This window comes from Dryas octopetala, chromosome 3 (genome assembly GCF_963921425.1).
Source record: "Dryas octopetala chromosome 3, drDryOcto1.1, whole genome shotgun sequence".
In the NCBI taxonomy this organism is placed as follows: Eukaryota; Viridiplantae; Streptophyta; class Magnoliopsida; order Rosales; family Rosaceae; genus Dryas; species Dryas octopetala.
The window spans coordinates 21,702,882-21,720,988 of NC_141368.1; the positions used below are offsets into that span (position 1 = coordinate 21,702,882).

The window sequence follows — 18,107 nt, forward strand, 5'->3', positions numbered from 1 at the left end:
ACACTGCCATCGCCCTTGTCGTCGGCGGTCGGCCCACTCCTCTCTCTCTCTCTCTCTCTCTCTCTCTCTCTCTCTCTCTCTCTCTCTTTCGAAAGCGAAACAAAAAGAGAGAGGAAGAGAGAGAAGGAGAGAGAGAGAGAGAGAGAGAGAGAGAGAGAGAGAGAGAAGAGATGCTCTGGTGACAAATTGCTTCATCTGTTGCAACAGATTAGAGAGTTGAGGAGTTTACAGTAAAGATGGAAGAGCTTACCTTTTATATTCAGCGGATACAAGCCAAACTTATTGCCATTCGAGGTTCCCAACAAAATTTCCCTTAGTAGTGTTTTCTGTGATGATGTTGGTGAAGATGATGATACCTTAATTTGATGATCTTGAGGATGTTGGTCTAAATAGGTTGTTACACTTTTACTTGTAGGGCTACGTTATGTGTCTTGGGTCTTTTAATACTCTAGTCTTTTGATCACATGCAGTTCAAATCCATTAGTGTTTTTGAAGTGGTCAAATACTTCAATGTTTTGAAGTGTTCATGTGTTAAGATACTTTGCTCCTTCTGAAGTGTTTAAATACTTTGATTGTTTTAAAATGTTGAGATATTTTGGTTCGACGAAAGTGGATTTCGTCGCCTTTGAAATCAAAACAATTTGCAACAAAATGAATACGATATGCGACAAAACTTTGCGCCATATATGTGTAGTTCACGCCATCCCGATGGCAACTTGGTGACGAAATTTGGGGAATACGTGCAAAATTTGGCACCAAAATTCAAATTTCAAGTAATTTTTGTGGCCACATTGGCGACAAAATAATTTTATTCAATTACGAAATATATGTTCATCTCAGAATGTATATGGCCACAAAATTTGAATTTTGTGGCGAACGTTCAAGAGCCACACTGTATAGGGGACGAAACTAGTGACGACATAGTTTGGTGATATATATATATATATATATATATTGTTTGGTGACCTATAGTGTTTGGCGAGGAAATATTTGATTTTAACTACGAAATGATTTTGTCGCTGTTTACACCCTAACTTGGTTTTGGACTGAGATCACGGCCAAGCCAAGGTTTTACTAGTAAGACCCCGAATTCTATTATTGAGGTCCAGATTCAATGCAGTTTGCAAGCCCATCTAGTCAAGGCCCAAGTCAAAGAGGAAGAATCTAGAAGAATTCAAGAGTCAAGTTTCGCCGAGAGTCCTTGGTGAATTAAGAGATCTAAATAAGGCAAGATTGGCAAGTCTTGGGCGTGAAGTAACCAAAAATAGTCCAAATGCAAAAAGGAAGGATTTCCTAGAATTCAAGGGTTTGATCACTATATAAAGAAGACATCAACATTCAGAAATTTCTCTCTCAACACATTCAACAATCAATCAGCACAAAAACCTACAATTATTCTCAGAATTCTCAAGATCTTCTTCAAATTCTCAAGCTTTCAAGGCTTTGTTCTTGTTTTTAGCTCTGCTAGAGTTTTCTCTTCCTTAGTATTGATTTCCTCAGAAGTTTCGACAATTAATTTTTCATATTTGCTTATTATGAGATTTATTGTTAGATCATCTATTGTTACCAGATTTCTTGATAATCAAATCATTCACATCTTCTACATTAAAGTTCATTATTTTTCTGTTCACCCAGTCACCCAAGCAACCATCATCCGCACTTACGAATTTGAGCACACAATCACTAAAACCAACGACGATTAAAGTTCTTGAGGATCAAAGCAGGTAGGACCTTCGGCGAGAATTTGTTCCTTGCTTGCTTACAATTGTTTTGATCAGAAGTTAGGTAGGATTTAGCGCAAAACATCAAATACATTCAATTTCTATTACGGCTTCTCGGCCGAGAATAGTGGCACGCCCGCATATTTACTAGGACTGCAGTGTTCTTATCAAGGATCTCGGCTAAGCCTACAATGATTTTTGAAAGTAACAGTCGCCAATTATCTTTTTTCTTGTAGTGAGAACCTTGTAAGCTAGTCACCCAAAACATTGTACAAATTGATTAGCTCGTCCGTACAACCCCTTGGGAGTTTTAGGAGATCGAAACCGAAGGTCATTCGTGACCCTTTTACTCTTAGATCATCCAAAGATATTCAAATTGCGAAAACCATATGACATGGTATAAAACAATGAAATTTTTGCAACAACAGCATTTATAAATCATACACATACATATTACAATGCCAAAAGTTAAGGTGTGAGTTCCTTCTACCTAGCGTCTAAGCTTAGCCTTTGTAATGCACCTCCACTGCACTAACGCTCAAAGTCTTCTCAATGGGTAACTAGAAATCCAAGTGCGACAATAGTAATGACTAGTCATAACCCAATTTTGGCAAAGATTCAACATGACCCTTCTTATTGGTCATATCTCCCAAAACATTCCGAAACCAATTTATGTAGACTAAGTTTCTATACTTTTGGAGGTCCCCTATATGTTTCTACTTAAGTCAAATTTTAACTTAACTCTTAAAGTTGACCAATAAAGCATTCATAACATTACCAGGTCAGGGCGAGGGTGCTTGGGGAGCTCTCGCCCAATTACTCATAGGAGTACATATTCAAGCACTGATCGACCTCGACACTATGTTACGCACAATCATTGGGGTGGCCTCAATCCATTATGAGATTGATTAACAAATAAAACCAACTTCAAGCCTACCTTATTTTGTAGCAATTCAACTATCCAATCTAATTAAACCAACTTAATTTCTTTATTAAGAAAAAATACACTTAAGTAATCTATAACCAAATTACAGATTTTGTCCACTTATTTTATATCTAGTTCAATTTTGGTCCATGATCTTTTTTAAGTTCTGCTTTGGTCCACTAATTGTTCCACTTGTTCAATAAATGTCCAGTCGGAAAATTTTAGTTTTGGGGTTTATGATTTTAAATTTTTTGGGTTGTGTTTTCTTCAATTATAATTGAAGTATAAGTTATATTTCATCATTTTTTAGTCATAGGAACCAATTTGAAGTATTAGAATCGAAGAAAATTGAAGTTGGGTGAAGTTTGAAAATTTTGAAAATTTTTTGGTAAAAATTGGCTGTTTCGGGTACCCTACTTTAGGGTCGATTATCTTGAGTCTTAGAACTTTAATTAGAAGGATTTGTATATGGTTGTAAAGAGGAGATGCATAGCTTTAAAATAAGTATATGTTTGTTGAATTTGGGTGAGATTTAATAGGGTAAAATGTGGGCTAAATTTGAGAAAACAAATATGGACCTTTAATGAACAAATAGAACAATTAGTGGACCCAAACAGAACTTAAAAATGATCGTGAACCAAAATTGAACTAGATATAAAATAAGTGGACTAAATCTATAATTTCTTCTTCAATTATTTAACCACAATCTCCAATTAAAAAGATAATTGGACATGATTAATTACTAATTAAATCCAATTTAAATAAATCAATCATGCCTAATCATCAATTACCTGGTTGTAGACCTCCTTAACTTAAATCTCAACCAACAAATCATTATGCTAAACAAAAGGATTAAAGCATAATTAATTAATAAAAATCCAAAAAGATTATTAAAAACTTAATCCAAATTAATTTAGTAAGTCCAATGTTCTCAAGGTATCATGCCAAACTTAATCCAAACGAGTTGAAAATTTGGCAGAGTCTCCTTATAACAAGCCTAATATTTGATTGTTATGTCCATAATGTCAAAATTGGACAACCCAATCAATGATTAAATTGGGAACTTCTCCAAGAATTGGAATTGTTCCAAGAAGGAAATAAAATATTCCAACTAAGGACTTCCGTCTTGTGGTTTGTGACTTGAAGAAAATTTGGGCATAAATACCCTAGAGAGAGTGTGTGTGACTTTTCTATTAAGATAAACTCTCAACTTGGACACCCTGCTGGTTTTGAGCAAACAACTTTAAAGAGCATCCAGGACCGCGCCACAACAGCAATTCGTGTAATTAATTTCTAATTTTAAAATTTCTTTTAAAATTTCTAATTTCCAAATTTCCTTTAAATTTCCAATATTGATTCCAATCTAGAATTTTTTTTTTTTAAATAGCTCAGGTGTTCAAAAATTCCTACAGACTTGTTTGACTGAGTATTTTTTATCTTTCTCAAAACCATAATTTGACTTCCAGAATTTTTAAGAAAAATCCCACTTCTTAACCTTAATTCTGGAAATTCGAAGTAATCCTAAATATTCATCAAATCTTGGAAAGATCTCAATACTTTCTCCCAAACTTCAATCCACACAACTAAACCATTTGAAATCATAGAGATGAGTGCCATACAACCATGGTCCTATCTTAGCTAATTGACCTTTAGAAGATCAAATATAATTTTTAAAAGCCACAAAGAATAGATAGTAAATTATATCCTAGTACCAAACTACTAATAATAAGTTGGTGTAAAGGACAATTTCTAGATTTTTTTACAGATGCACTTGTTGCATGTATTTTTACATATGCACTGACTTTTTTACAGATGCACTGATTTCGCATATATACTTGTTGTATTTTTACAGATGCATTGGCTTTTTTTGCGTAGATGCACTGATTTCGCAGATGCGCTTGTTGTATTTTTACAAATGCATAGGGTTTTTTTACAAATGCACTGATTTTTTTTTTTTTTTTCAAGATGCACTAGGTTAGCCCTTATTTGAATTTTGTCCATCAGCTCAACTTACTTGGCTAGTTGTCCTTTAGACCAACACTTTTAGTTATCAAACCTTACAATCTAACGGACCCAAGAATAAATTCCTGTGTTCAATAAATTTCCTATTTTCACCCAGATGAAACACGAAAATTGTAACAATCTCAAACAATTATTAAAAATTAAATGAGTAAAATAATTGTAGGACAAAAATTTCTAGGTGCCATACAGGATTATTCAATAGAAACTTGTTACTTGTTCTTGGAGTGTATTGTCCAACATTTAAAAATTATAGTTTTATTTAAGTGCTTATAAAGTCTTGGGGCTATTTTGTTGTCAATTAATTTTAGGGTTTTTTTTTATTTTTTTTATTTTTTTTATTTTTTTTAAGGACAGATCTAGAACCCATATAACCAGCCAACCCGGTGGCATAAAACCGGTACCAAGCTGGTCCACCAAAGGTAAAGCGAGAAGGTGGGGTGGTGGTGGGTCGAGAGTGAGAAGGTCATAGGTGGAGGAGGTGAGGGAGATGATGTGGTGACTCAGTGCTGAGCTGCCATCGATCGACTCCTCTGGCCGGTAGTACCACCGCACGTGCACGTTGGCTGGAGGACTGATTGATTTGGCAATTAGGAGAAACAATTTAATTGGTGGGGATGACTTCAAGAGTGGTCAGACCAAGATGAAATATGTGTTGGTTGAATTCCTTGATGTGCTTGACAGTGTAGGAGTCGAGGGTTCGTCTCGAAGCTTTTGGTTTTGCCATTAAAGCTCAGTTATGCTGCTTTGCAGATTACAAGCAAACACAAAATTTGAAAACAAATAAAAAATTCCAAAAATTCCAAAAATGGTCCAAATTAAAATATATTTTATTTTTTAATTCTTAATTGCTACTGTTTGGCAGTGACAATCATTGTTATTGTGGGACAGTAACTATTTAAATTGTAAAAATACTTTATTAATTGCTACTGTTTTGTAGTAGCAATCATTGTTACTGTTTGGCAGTAGCAATCATTGTTACTGTGAGATAGTAACTATTTAAATTGTAAAAATATTCTATTAATTACTACTGTTTGACAGTAGCAATCATTGTTACTGTGACAATTTGTTTAGTTTAAAAAAAAAATTCATGGAAAAACATATAACGTAGACTTATTTGTATAAAGTGGACCTGTTTATCATTTTAGTAATTTACTTTTTTTTTAAGCCCATTATAGAAAGTAGGCTTTTCTTAAGGTCTACTATAAAAAATGAGATCCTAATGCAATCCATTTTAATAAAATCACATAAAAAGAAAAAAAAAGCACTGGCCACGAAGCCCAGAGTGCGCCACATTTTTTTTTTTTCCGCGTCAAGTAGAATTTTCATTGTCCAACAGTAGCAATTATAGTTACTGCTTAACAGTTAGAATTCCCACTGTTGGACAGTGTCAATTATATTTACTGCAACAACACCCAAAACAAGGCAACTTGTATAAAATCTTCTAATTTTTCATGCATAAATTTGTCAAAAAACACATAAAACACAAAATTTTAAGTTTTGGAGTCAAAAATCATATTTACCAGTTATAAATCATTACTATTATCCAATAGTAGTAATCATCTGCTCAAATAGTTACTATTTAACAATAACAATCGCCCAACACTTCTAAATCGCACCAAGCACTTCTAATGGGAGGTCAACAAACTCTGACTTGAAAGTTAACATGTGTTCGGTTTTTATAATTAAAAAATTTTAATCGTTTATCTGTACACGTTATCTCCCTTATTCAAAACGCCAAATATCTAATTGACTATATTTGGTTAATTTATTTGAAATTAGCTAGAGGAGAATCCTAGCATCCTACCACTTTTTTTTTTTTCTTTGTTTTTTTTTTGTTTAAAAAGTACCCTACCACTTTGGCATCTCTTGAAATATTTTAGATGAAGAATAATAATTTTTCCAAGACTCTAACTTTAACATGTCGGTTTAGAATTTTCCCGGGTATCCAAGGCAGACGTGAGTCTCACTCCATTTGTTGATTATGTCTCCCAAATAAGGTCTAGATGCTTAGAATCTACGGGGATGGTGCAGATTTCAAAATCAATTGCCTGACTCATCTTTCATACAACAAATTTTATTGTCGGTCATAGAATTATTGGTAAAAGACAATTAAAAAGAAGAGCGGATGCTGATTTCAAAGTCGAATGTCATCATTCGAAGGCGTGATAACTGGGAAAAACTGAAAAGTATACCCATACGGCATACCTAAAGGAAATGAAAAACTAAGTTGATTAAAGCGATTGTGACTTGCAGTCACGTCCACCACTCCACCTCTGCCATAGTTTTAAATTTTGAAATTTTCACCCAAATTTAAAAAAAGTTTGTTGATTTTAAATATCAAATTTTAATAATGTTTTAGTTTTAATTTCAAAATTTAATAATATTTTAAATTAAATATTAATTAAAAAGTTAAACATAATAATGTAATAAAGAATATTAAAATTCACAAATATTACATCATATGTCACTACAATAAAAAAAATATGGTCAATTACAAATAAATTAATAAAAAAAATATTAAATTTATGTTTGACTATTACGCAGCAAAACGGTTTAAGGTTTAGCTCTCGAGTTTTAACCAGAGGGTTTAGCTCCCTGGTTTTGAGGAGACCTAAACCCTAAGCCAGAAGCTCCTAAACCCTAAACCTTATTTATATACCATGCACCCCATTTTTATACCCTACTGTCACACTCCAACATAGGGTCTAACATTTTGGGCATGTGGCAGCGCTACATTAGTTTTTAACCTCGATATACTCTCACTAATCTTAAGTAAGAACAAGCCAAGATCGAAGATCAATGTAAGACTAAAAATTTAAACAAACTAAACTTCAAAACAGTGGGGAATTTGTTTTTCTTTTTTAATAACAAATCATCAGAGTGTGCCGAAATGAAAGCTTTGTAAAATGGTGAGCTTTTAGTTATTCACCTTTCAAGATAAATCAATTTCCAAAAATAAAGACAAACCCTTTGTTTTAAAATCAGTAAACAAAACATCGAATAAGAAATTGAAATCTAAGTGAAAGTGAAAACTTTAATTTAAATTTTGTTTTTGGTGTAAACAAAATAACATAAAGAAGTATCAAATAATAAATAAGTAATTGAGCGATACTAATCCTTAAATAATCAATTCCATATATTTCTCAACTAAAATATAGAAAGATAGTAATAAAAAGGGATAGTAACAAACTCATCCATAATTGGGTCATCTTCCTCACACTTGAGTATTTGGATGTGGGTGGTGTTGGTATGCTATTTCTTGGTGAATTCTCTCTACTTTCAAACCTCTATCCCTCGTTATCCAAAACGTCTATGAAACTAACCATTCTTTTCTCCTAGAGTTTTTCCTGCAACTTAACAAACTGTGTAGGGGTGAGCATCACCAAAACAGCTGATCACACACTCAACTAGTCCAACAAAACTCAATCATTTCAACACAATCAATTCAATTACAAGTAAGATATACCAATGACTTAAGCCGATGCCGAAATGGCCTCTGCCCAAGCAAATAATTTAATAATCAAATGACAACCTATTTAAAACATTTAAATGGAAACCAAATCATTCTTTCTTTGAAAAATAAATATATCCATTTTCAAATATCGAAACTACAATTATACAAGCACAAGTATAATAAATTTTAATGCTCAAAAAACAATTTCACAAACATAAAGTCATTGCTATTATTTCATACATAATACCATGCCTTTTTGGGTTGGGTATTAGTAAACCATCATGCATTCATTTTTAATATATCTAGCATGATTAATCTCATGAAATGCAAATGCAGAAATTGTTTAATTAAGAAAGAGGTACACTTGCATTGTTTAATTAAATATAAGAAAAAGGTACGCTTGCATATGCATAATATAAGAAAAAGGTACGCTTGCATTGTTTAATTAAATAACAATGCAAGCGTACCTTTTAATCCATGACATTGCAAACCTGTTAAAGTTCATAAACAGTGGACTTATTCCCTAATTTGTAAATTTAATTACCTCTATCCCTCACATCTTACTAAAAAGTAAGATTTAGATAGTGAGATGTCATTTCATTGAAGTAAATAAAAATCATTTATTTCCCCTCTAGCATATTCTTAATTTCATAACCGATTCTAGACGACACTTGTATGCATACCATTTAGGGAATTGAACCCAAGGATAGAGTAAGAACTGTACTCCCTCATCTCTAATTAGTAAGTCCAAACACTTAAACCACAAACATTTTTTATTCAATAAATATAAATGCTAATGTATGACTTGGCAGCCCCCATGAAAGGCATAGTTGCTGTAACGACCCGACCCAAATTTTCACTAGAAATTTAAATTTTTATTTAACTATGGTTTTTAAGAGGTTTCTTTTAAGGACGCTGAATTGTATTCTAAAGATTTGAGATTTATTTGGAAAATAAAAAGGGTTTGGATTTAAATTTTTTTATTTATTTTTGTTTTAATTTGGGGCTTGACCCAAAGTTGACTTTTAAAATAAATGAGCTTTCGATTTTGACTTTGGGTCCATTAGATAGGTTTCGAGCCCACGAGTTCATAGACACGTAGCACACATCATTTCGAGCTACGGTTTGAGAGATATGGGCGTTTGAAGCGAGGGGCAATTTTGTAAAATGGACAAATTGGGTTTAAAAATCAGATTTTTTTTAGAAGTTTCTCTCTCTCTCTCTAGAACATTCTCTCCCTTTTTTTTAATTCTCTTTCCCCGACTCTCTCTCTCTCTCGGCCTTCTCTTCCCTCTCTCTGCGCACGGCCAGCTCCGGTGAGAACTCACCTTCGCCGGCCAACCCACGACGGCCGAAGGCCACTGATGTGACCCCTAGCCGCCGGCCATCCTCCCTCGCGTCTCCCTTGCACCGGCGAGCTCTTCCACGCGCTGGAACAGTCGAGAGAAAACACAGCTCACTGCCGGGGATCTCATTTTTCCCGCGACGACGGGACACCGGACTTACTGGGTCCTCTTCCTCTCACCACGGCGAGTTCAACCATGGGCTTCGTTCATCCAGACGATGCTCCACGACGGAGCAATGAGCTCGGGAAGCCAAGTCAGCCGCCGGCTTCCGCCGCCGTTTTCGGCCATTTCTGGCGAGATTTGGCCGTCGGTCAAGTTGTCAAAAATGATCCTCGAGGTATAGGCCTTCCTTCCCTCTTGTTATTGCGTGTCAATTTTGAGAATCTAAAGATTTTAAATTTTTGGGGCTTGTACTCATTTCAGGTTCACCTTGAATTGAGCATATTTAAATGATTTCTGAATTGTTTTTCGTCCAATTGAAGTGCCTAGGTTGATTGGGGTTGATTTGTAGATGAAAAACAAATTTTTTAGGATCTATCGTCGCTGCCACCACTGCCTCCGCCACTGGTGAGGCAACACTTTGTGGAGTGGGATGAGGAACATGAGGAACATGAGAATATGAGGGATTAGGAGGACAAAATGAATTGTTTGGCATTGAATTTTCTCCTAAATGTGTTTGGGATTGGCCTTGTCTCCAAGAAAAATTTGGGTGATTCTTCCAATTGGGGTTGTAGGTCTCGGAAAAGGTGCCTTGGTGCACAAACGGCTTCCTAAAATTGTTAAGGGCATTCACATGCTCAACATTACTCTAGGAAAAAGTATACAAGGAAGGACACGCTTGAACATTATGCATCGGACTAGCACAATGAGAACAAACCTCATTTTGGACATGGTTAACGACACTCATAGTTTGACTCAAGGCCAAGGCCTCCACCTTTCTCGTTAGGCTCTCAATCTTAGACCCTAAGTTTACATCGCCTCTTACTTCATACATCCCCCCACGCTTTGGTTCTTTGGCTTGTCTATCATGTGGGTTGGAGAAATCCCATTGTTGAGAATTTTCGGACAATTTTTCAAAAAAATCATAGGCTTGCTCTTCCCCAAGATTTAAAAACGCACCCCCATTCATGGACTCTACCATATTGCGATTTATTTGAGTTAAACCGTTGTAAAAGTATTGCACCAAATGCCACGTCTCGAAACCATGGTGAGGACATCTCAAAATTAAGTCTTTGAATTGCTCCCAACTCTCATAAAACTGCTTATCGTCTTTTTGTCTAAACTCCGAAATGTCTCTCCTAAGCACGTTAGTCCTAGACATTGGAAAAAATTTTGACAAAATTTTTTTAACAAGTTGATCCCATGAAGTGATGGAACCGGGGGGTTGGGAGTTCAACCAAGCTTTCGCTTTGTCCTTGACCGAAAATGGGAATAAACGGAGACGCACGGACTCCTCAGGAAAATTTTGGTATCTAGAGGTTGAGCAAATGAATTTTTTAACATGTGTGTACGGGTCCTCTCGATCCAATCCGCGGTAGGAGGGCAACAATTGAATGATGTGGGATTTAATCTCAAAATGAGTTGCGGTAGAGTGGGGCAAGACTATGCAAGAAGGGGTGTCAAGGATGACGGGAGCAAAATACTCTCTTAACGGACGAATTTCAATGTTTTCACCCATTTCAATTATCGGTTCAATTGTTTTTCTTAAATGTCTAAGTGTTCTCTCAATTTCAAGGTCAAAAGGTGCTAAATCGTGATTCAATGAACGACGACCAAGCATGCACTAGACGGCTTTTAAGAAAAGAATTTTCAAAAACTTTTTCAAAATTTTTTTTTAATTAATTAATTAACTACCCTTTTTTAGACGAAAATATGAACAAACTAACAAACAAAGCAAACACAACTAAACAAAAATCACAAAACAAGGAGTTAATCCAAACAAGCAATTTAATTATCTTTGATTTAGCCTTGGGAGATGTCTTTTAGACAGTCCTAATCTTGATTAAGCACTAGACAAGCTCCTCCTCTCTTTCAAAGCAAATTAGTGGCGTATCGATATAAGGTTTTCAAAAATACAACCAAGCCGGTTCCGGAGGGGGTGGAGGAGTCACAGACGGTCTCTCTTAAAAACCAGTCCCCTTTAAGCATCAAGATGATTGCAACCTTAAAGAACCTTTCTAGACATTGTACTTCCAAAAACACTCACCAGAGTATTCACTAATTGGCTCCTTCCAAGAGGGTCCTATGAGCTTCGTGAACCCTTTGGCCAATGTCTACTTGATTTTAATTAAATTGAGTTTGGAATTAACAAATGCAAGAGATGGTTAGCCTAGGTGGGCAAGGACTTGGTGATGAAATCCAATCCTTATCTTGTTGGGGGTGAATGCCCTTACTAGTTGATTATGCAAGAATGCTAATTGAAGATGCAACAACCAACAAAACAAAGATATATGGAAGTTGAAATTGCACAAGTAAGGCAAACACCACTCAAGAAAGCTTTAAAAAGAAAAAGTTTAGAGTATACCACTAGTGTGGTGACATTGGCCACAACACACTAGGAGAAGGCAACCAAACTTTTGCTAGCAATTCCCCTTTCTTGATGATCACACCTTTGCAAACTTCTCCCCAATGCAAGCACTAAAAAGAAAATACTAGAACAAATACTAAAACTACCACAAAAGGAGAAAGGGAAATAGAACTAAGATAAAAATAAACAATAAATGAAAATAGGAAAAGAGAAATGAAATAAGAGGAAATAGAAATTACCTTATCTAATGTTGCAATGGAGAAGATGCACAACACAACAATAAATAAGATCTAACCAAATTATACTAAATGACAAAAATATTTGATTTGAATTTTTTTTTTTTTAATGATAAATAAAAGCAAGAAGAAAAATTCAACAATTGAAACTAGATGCAACAACCTAAAGACAACAAAGAAATAAATATGCTAACTATATATATAATTTTTTTTTTTTTTTAGATAGCAAAGAAGACAAAACTAATGGTAAAGAAAATAAAAGATCATGTTAGATACTAGTTATGAAAGCTATAAAGAAAGAGAAAACTATAAATATGCCAAATAAAAGCAAGAATTTATGTTTATCACAAGCACAAAATAAAGAAGACCATTAAAATAAATAATAAACTAAAAATGGTAAACCATAAATATATAATTTTTTTCTTCTTTCTTTTCTTGGCACCTACAAGAGAAGAGATGCAAGAAAGTGTAAAGAAAAATATTTTTTTTTAATATATTTTTTATTTTCGGCACTTATAAAAGTGGGAAAAAGAACAAGGAAACTAAAAAAAATACTAATTAAAGGAAAATTTGAATTTTTTGTTTTTTTTAATAATACATAAATTTTGTTTTTGTTTTTGTTTTTTTTTTTTTTTTTTGAAAAGCAAAATAAATGAAAACTAGTGGAAGATTTAAACTAACAAAAAGCCTAAACTAGTGTATCAAAACACTCCCCGGCAACGGCGCCAAAAACTTGTTGTCAAACTTTATTTACTCGCAAATATACGAGTCTAGTAGTATATTAACGAGGTCGAACCTCAAGGAGTGATGAAAAACGATACACTAAGCTTAAACTTAAGTTAATTTAAAACTAACCTAGTTTGGAAATTTTGTTGGTTGTGAGGAAACTTAAAATAAAATGCAACTAAATTAAAAAGAAAATAAAGTATATGATGACAGGACCGCCCCCGGATTCCACCCTGAAACCCGGAGAGGTCCTGCGAGAATCCAAAATCAAGGAAAATCCTACCGAAAATTCGGCAGAACCTCCCCTGAAAATGGACTAACCCAAAATTTATAAACCTGTAAAAACACTTCTAAAAACTTCAACCACCTCTACCACAACCAAAAAGTTCTTATTCACCAAGGCACATGATAATCAGAGCAAAACTAAACTTTCATTACAAAATAAAAGTTAACTCCACAACTTAAGGGAAATGACGCTGAAGAGCTGAAAGTCCTGCCTCGACGTGGTACGGCCCAACCTCAGCGATCTATAACACCTGGGGGGAAAATGTTATAAACAAAATAAAGAAAACATGAGATAACTCTCAGTGAGTGGACCAAAATAAAGAAACAAAACATTAAGTTATTCATCCTTTCAAATTCCTTTAAAATCAAATCTCCACTAAGACCTCACGTCACTCTTTGAAATCCGCCAGTTTTGAAACCAACTTACGATCTTTAAGAAAGTCATAAAACCATTTAAAATCCAAAAATTTAAATAAATCAAAATATAACTTTTCAATAACAACCTTTTAACATAAAAGTCATAAAAACATTGTCCAGAAATCTTGATAAAACTTAAAAGGAAATTCTCAACCAAACTCATATTTAATAACTCCTGTAAATAATAATAAAATCCCACCATGCTTATACCCTGAAATAACCTGGCCATACACCTGTGCGGAAATACAGGCAGGCAATATCCTGGCCATACACACGCGTGGAGTAAAATCCAACACGTGGAGGCAATATCCTGGCCATACACACGCGTGGAGTAAAATCCAACATGTGCAGGCAATCCTGGTCGTACGTGCACGCAGAGCAGCCCCCAAAGGGCGAAGCATCCCGACACACGGCCCAAAGCCTATATGTGTGCCGTGATGGGTCCCAAAGACCTATCCAATCCGATAACCTGGAGGGTACTACAAGGGTGGTTTGAAAACCATTTTTCCATAATCCAAATAATAAATCCTTTTTCCATTAAAAATAAATATCGAGGTACTTCCCCAAAAGAAACTTAAAATCCATAAGCCAACATACGAAATCCGAAACAAATTCAATATATATAAATCAAAATAATACTTTTCGACAAAACCGAAATATTAAATGAACCTTGTAAATAAAATGAGAAACCAAATTTCCTTTCCCAAAGCCCAACAACTCATTAAAACTACCATGTAAATATATGGTTTAAAAACTTATTTATGAACACATTTGAAATTCGAAAACCATCGTCATTGATCAAATCCCAAATCAATTCAAGATATTATGCATAGTAGAATTAATTTATAAGATGTGCAAACAATTCGGAAAACAAAAGTCCACTCACAGTTTAACCGATTAATGTCTAATCCTTTCCGGAAATACGTTCCCATTTCACGATCCCTTATTGTTCGTCACTAGAAATAGCCAAAAGACGAAGCTCCATCGACCTAATACAAAAATACGCTTACTTTAATATGCCGAACATTAATCCCACTTTAGAATTAACGCTACTGGTATAAATTAACCCAAGGAGTCAAACCCTTATCGAGAACTTACCTAAATCTCTCTTTCAATTTGATTCCACATTTGGTAACCAACCGATCATATATTCGAGCTTTTCAAACCTCCTTAATTCACAAGTAACAACCAACCATCAGTCTAACTCAATTACAGTCGATCCACTCACAAAATAGAAATATCCCCAATTAGACAGATACGAATTATACCTTTCTTGCGTTCCATAACCTTCGCGACTCGGTCACCTAATTAATCCAAAAACCAAACAATAACTATAATTCAAACTCCAATTAACCTTAATTATCCAACTCACTTCTCACTCTTAATCCAAATTTCCAAATCAATTACGTAAAAGTCACCTAATTAATCCAAAAACCAAACAATAACTATAATTCAAACTCCAATTAACCTTAATTATCCAACTCACTTCTCACTCTTAATCCAAATTTCCAAATCAATTACGTAAAAGAGAGTTACAGTTTATACCTTAGCCGGTGCTTATTCGGGAGTCAGTTTCATATCACTAAGACGTCCGTTCGAGGTTCGATTTCCAATTCGAGTTCTCCATCAGCTTTCAATCCACCCTAAAATCAACCAATAGGTCATTAGAAATCTAAAAATAGTCCTAGAAGGTGGGAGAGGGTCGAAACCTGCTCGAAACCACTCCAGTCGCCCCCACGCGCGGTGGTCCCGCAGTGGCTGACGGCGGTGAATAGTGGTCGTTTCCCAAACTTCTCATATGAGTGAAACAAATATACAAACATGTAGATAACGACGAGAGGAACAACTTTTATACCTGGGTCGACCTCAAAAGAAGGCTGAAAATGGCCTGAACACACCTCGGATTCGCGGCACCTATGGTGGCTTTAATGGCAACTATCAAAATACTGAATTAAAACATGAATGGTGACCTGGAACTGGAAGCCCATGAAGAGAGAAGAAGATCCATGCCAAGAACTCCATGAATGGTGGCCGGAGTCGTCGGAAATCGGCGAAAAACCGTCATTAGGGGCGTCACCTTTCGAGCTTCGATTCGCTCAGTACAGTGCGAGATAGGGTGCGTGTTGTATACCAAAAGAAAGAGGAAGTCGATACGAAGCCATAGCCACCAAGATTGCATCAATCGGACATCGGACGAAGAAGTTATGGCCGGTCAAAGTTGAGAGGGTGGTGGTCAAAACGGGAAGAATTTTCTGGAAAATGGGGAGGGGCTGCTGCTATGCGGGAGAGAAGAAAGGGTCAGCTGGTTTTTAAAATGGCTGATCCATGAAATTACCATAATGCCCTCCAACTTCAAATGCCCATAATTTTGTCTACGTAACCTCAAATCGCGATCCGTTTTCGCCTACACGTTCGTGAGTACGAGCACTTTCCAACCATACCAAGATTGAAATTTTTAAAATTACTTATTAAACCCCTTTGGAAACCCAAACTTTTTTTTTGTTAAGGGCATAACCGTCCACACCTTAATTAAATTCACCAATAATGGATCTGAGGTCTGAAAAATGTTCCGTAAATTCCTATGGCTTCCTCTTGCCTTGTACTATTTTCCTACCCCTCAACTTCAAACTTTGAGTCCACGAAAATTATTCAACTTAATTTAAATGCTTCCAAATATTTCCCAATAAATCTTTCATGACTTAAATTTAATCACCAAAAATCATTTTAATTACAATTAGGTCTCTATAACTCCAAAACTTATTATTGTCTCCCAATTCATTTACTAAAAAAAAAATTTCTTGGGTCTCACAACTTAACTTTTCTTCTTGCTTCTTAGGTCCACAACCAATAAAATTTTAAATTCATAATGAAATTTGGGTCGGGTTGTTACAGATGAAAAGAGAATAAGGTAAATAAAAGTGCAAGAATTGAAATATTAAATCTAGAAAGGAAAATAACAACTTTTTGGTTTTAAAAGCTAAACAATGGTATATATAAGAACCAAAGTTAGGGTTCCACACCACTTATGAACATATTAAATGAGATTTTTAGTAATTTCCCCTTAAAGGAGGGCACCCAAGAGTCACTTGATGCTCTCTCACAAAGATAAATATGAATTAAGCACAAAAGTTGAAGATTTATATGGTAGATCTTGATTTTGCTTAGAAAATACAAATTTTAAGCAACTCAAGTGAACCAAAACTAAGGAACAACTAGAGTTCAAAAAGTTTGTGTTTAAAACAATTAACCATAAAGCTAAAATGTGGAAAGAGGATCTAACTACCCATAATATATGACATTATGGGTGAAAGAGGATCTCTTTCTCATTTTAATATCAAAATCTAGAGCTTGTAGGATCTTAAACAAGGGAAAATTTAACATAAAGACCTCACTTAATAATGTTCATGGTGGTGCTTCCCCCTTACCTTGGTAAGGGGGTTTAGTGACTACCCATGATCTTATATCTTAAATAAAAATAAAGAAATAAATAAATGAGCATGTAATATAAAGAACAATAAAATAAATAACACTACTAACAATAAAGTAATATAACTACATAAAATAAAGGACATAAAGTAAATAAAAGATTAGAAGAAGAGAGAAGAGAGACATAATATTAAAGTTAACCATAAAATAAAGAACTACATAAAATAAAATGCATAAAGTAAATAAAGGATTAGAGAAGAGAGAAGAGAGAAGAGAGAAGAGTGACATAATATTAAAATTTCATTAATTAAAATGTAAGAAAATTACATCCTATTCTCTCTCAAACATCATAGCCAAATGGCTTGAGAGAGAAATCCTAGGAGAATACTAGAAAATGCAGCAAATTAAATTCTAGGGTCAAAGATATGGTAAAGGGGCTGAATGCTTCCTTATATAGGCAAAGCTTAGGGCTAGAAATGAGGAAAATATCAGCCCAAAGAGCTGGAGCAAGGCTGAAAATATCTGGGATTTCTGCCACATGTCGCGCAACTACAGGCTGGGAGGAACAGCTGTCACACAATGACAGTAAGAGAGAGAGGCGCTGAGAGGCGGAAGCAGCTGGAGAAGTCTGGAAGGTGGGACACGTGTCGCCTGCTGGTTGGTTGAAAGAAGATTAATCAAATGCAATTCTGCTGGGCAGAAGGAAAAAGAGAGGTGGCTTGCGGCTGGCTTGCTTGGGCTTGCGGCTGCATGGAAAGACGTGAGGGAGAGAGAAGAGAAGGGAGGCTGGCTCGGCTGCACGGCTTGGCTGCTCAGCTCACATGGGTAAGGAATGAAAGAACTGGTGTGCGGAAGAATTGGCTAGCCACGTGGCGTCGTCTGAGTGGGTGATTGTTTGATTAATCAAAATGAAGAGAAAGGGGGTCTGGTGTTGTGACTGTTCGGCTTCCAAGAGGTGGGCTGGGCAGGGCTACTGCGTGAATTGGGCTTCTCTTCTCTTCAATCCTATAAAAATCAAATAA

At 35.3% G+C, this 18,107-nt stretch overlaps 1 non-coding gene across 1 annotated transcript; it reads left to right on the forward strand.

Annotated features, from left to right (window-relative positions):
• Window positions 1-10,667: 10,667 nt before the first annotated feature.
• Window positions 10,668-10,774, forward strand: LOC147291784 (small nucleolar RNA R71). The gene has a single exon (XR_015121572.1). It is a non-coding gene; the product is annotated as a small nucleolar RNA R71 (small nucleolar RNA).
• Window positions 10,775-18,107: the final 7,333 nt, after the last annotated feature.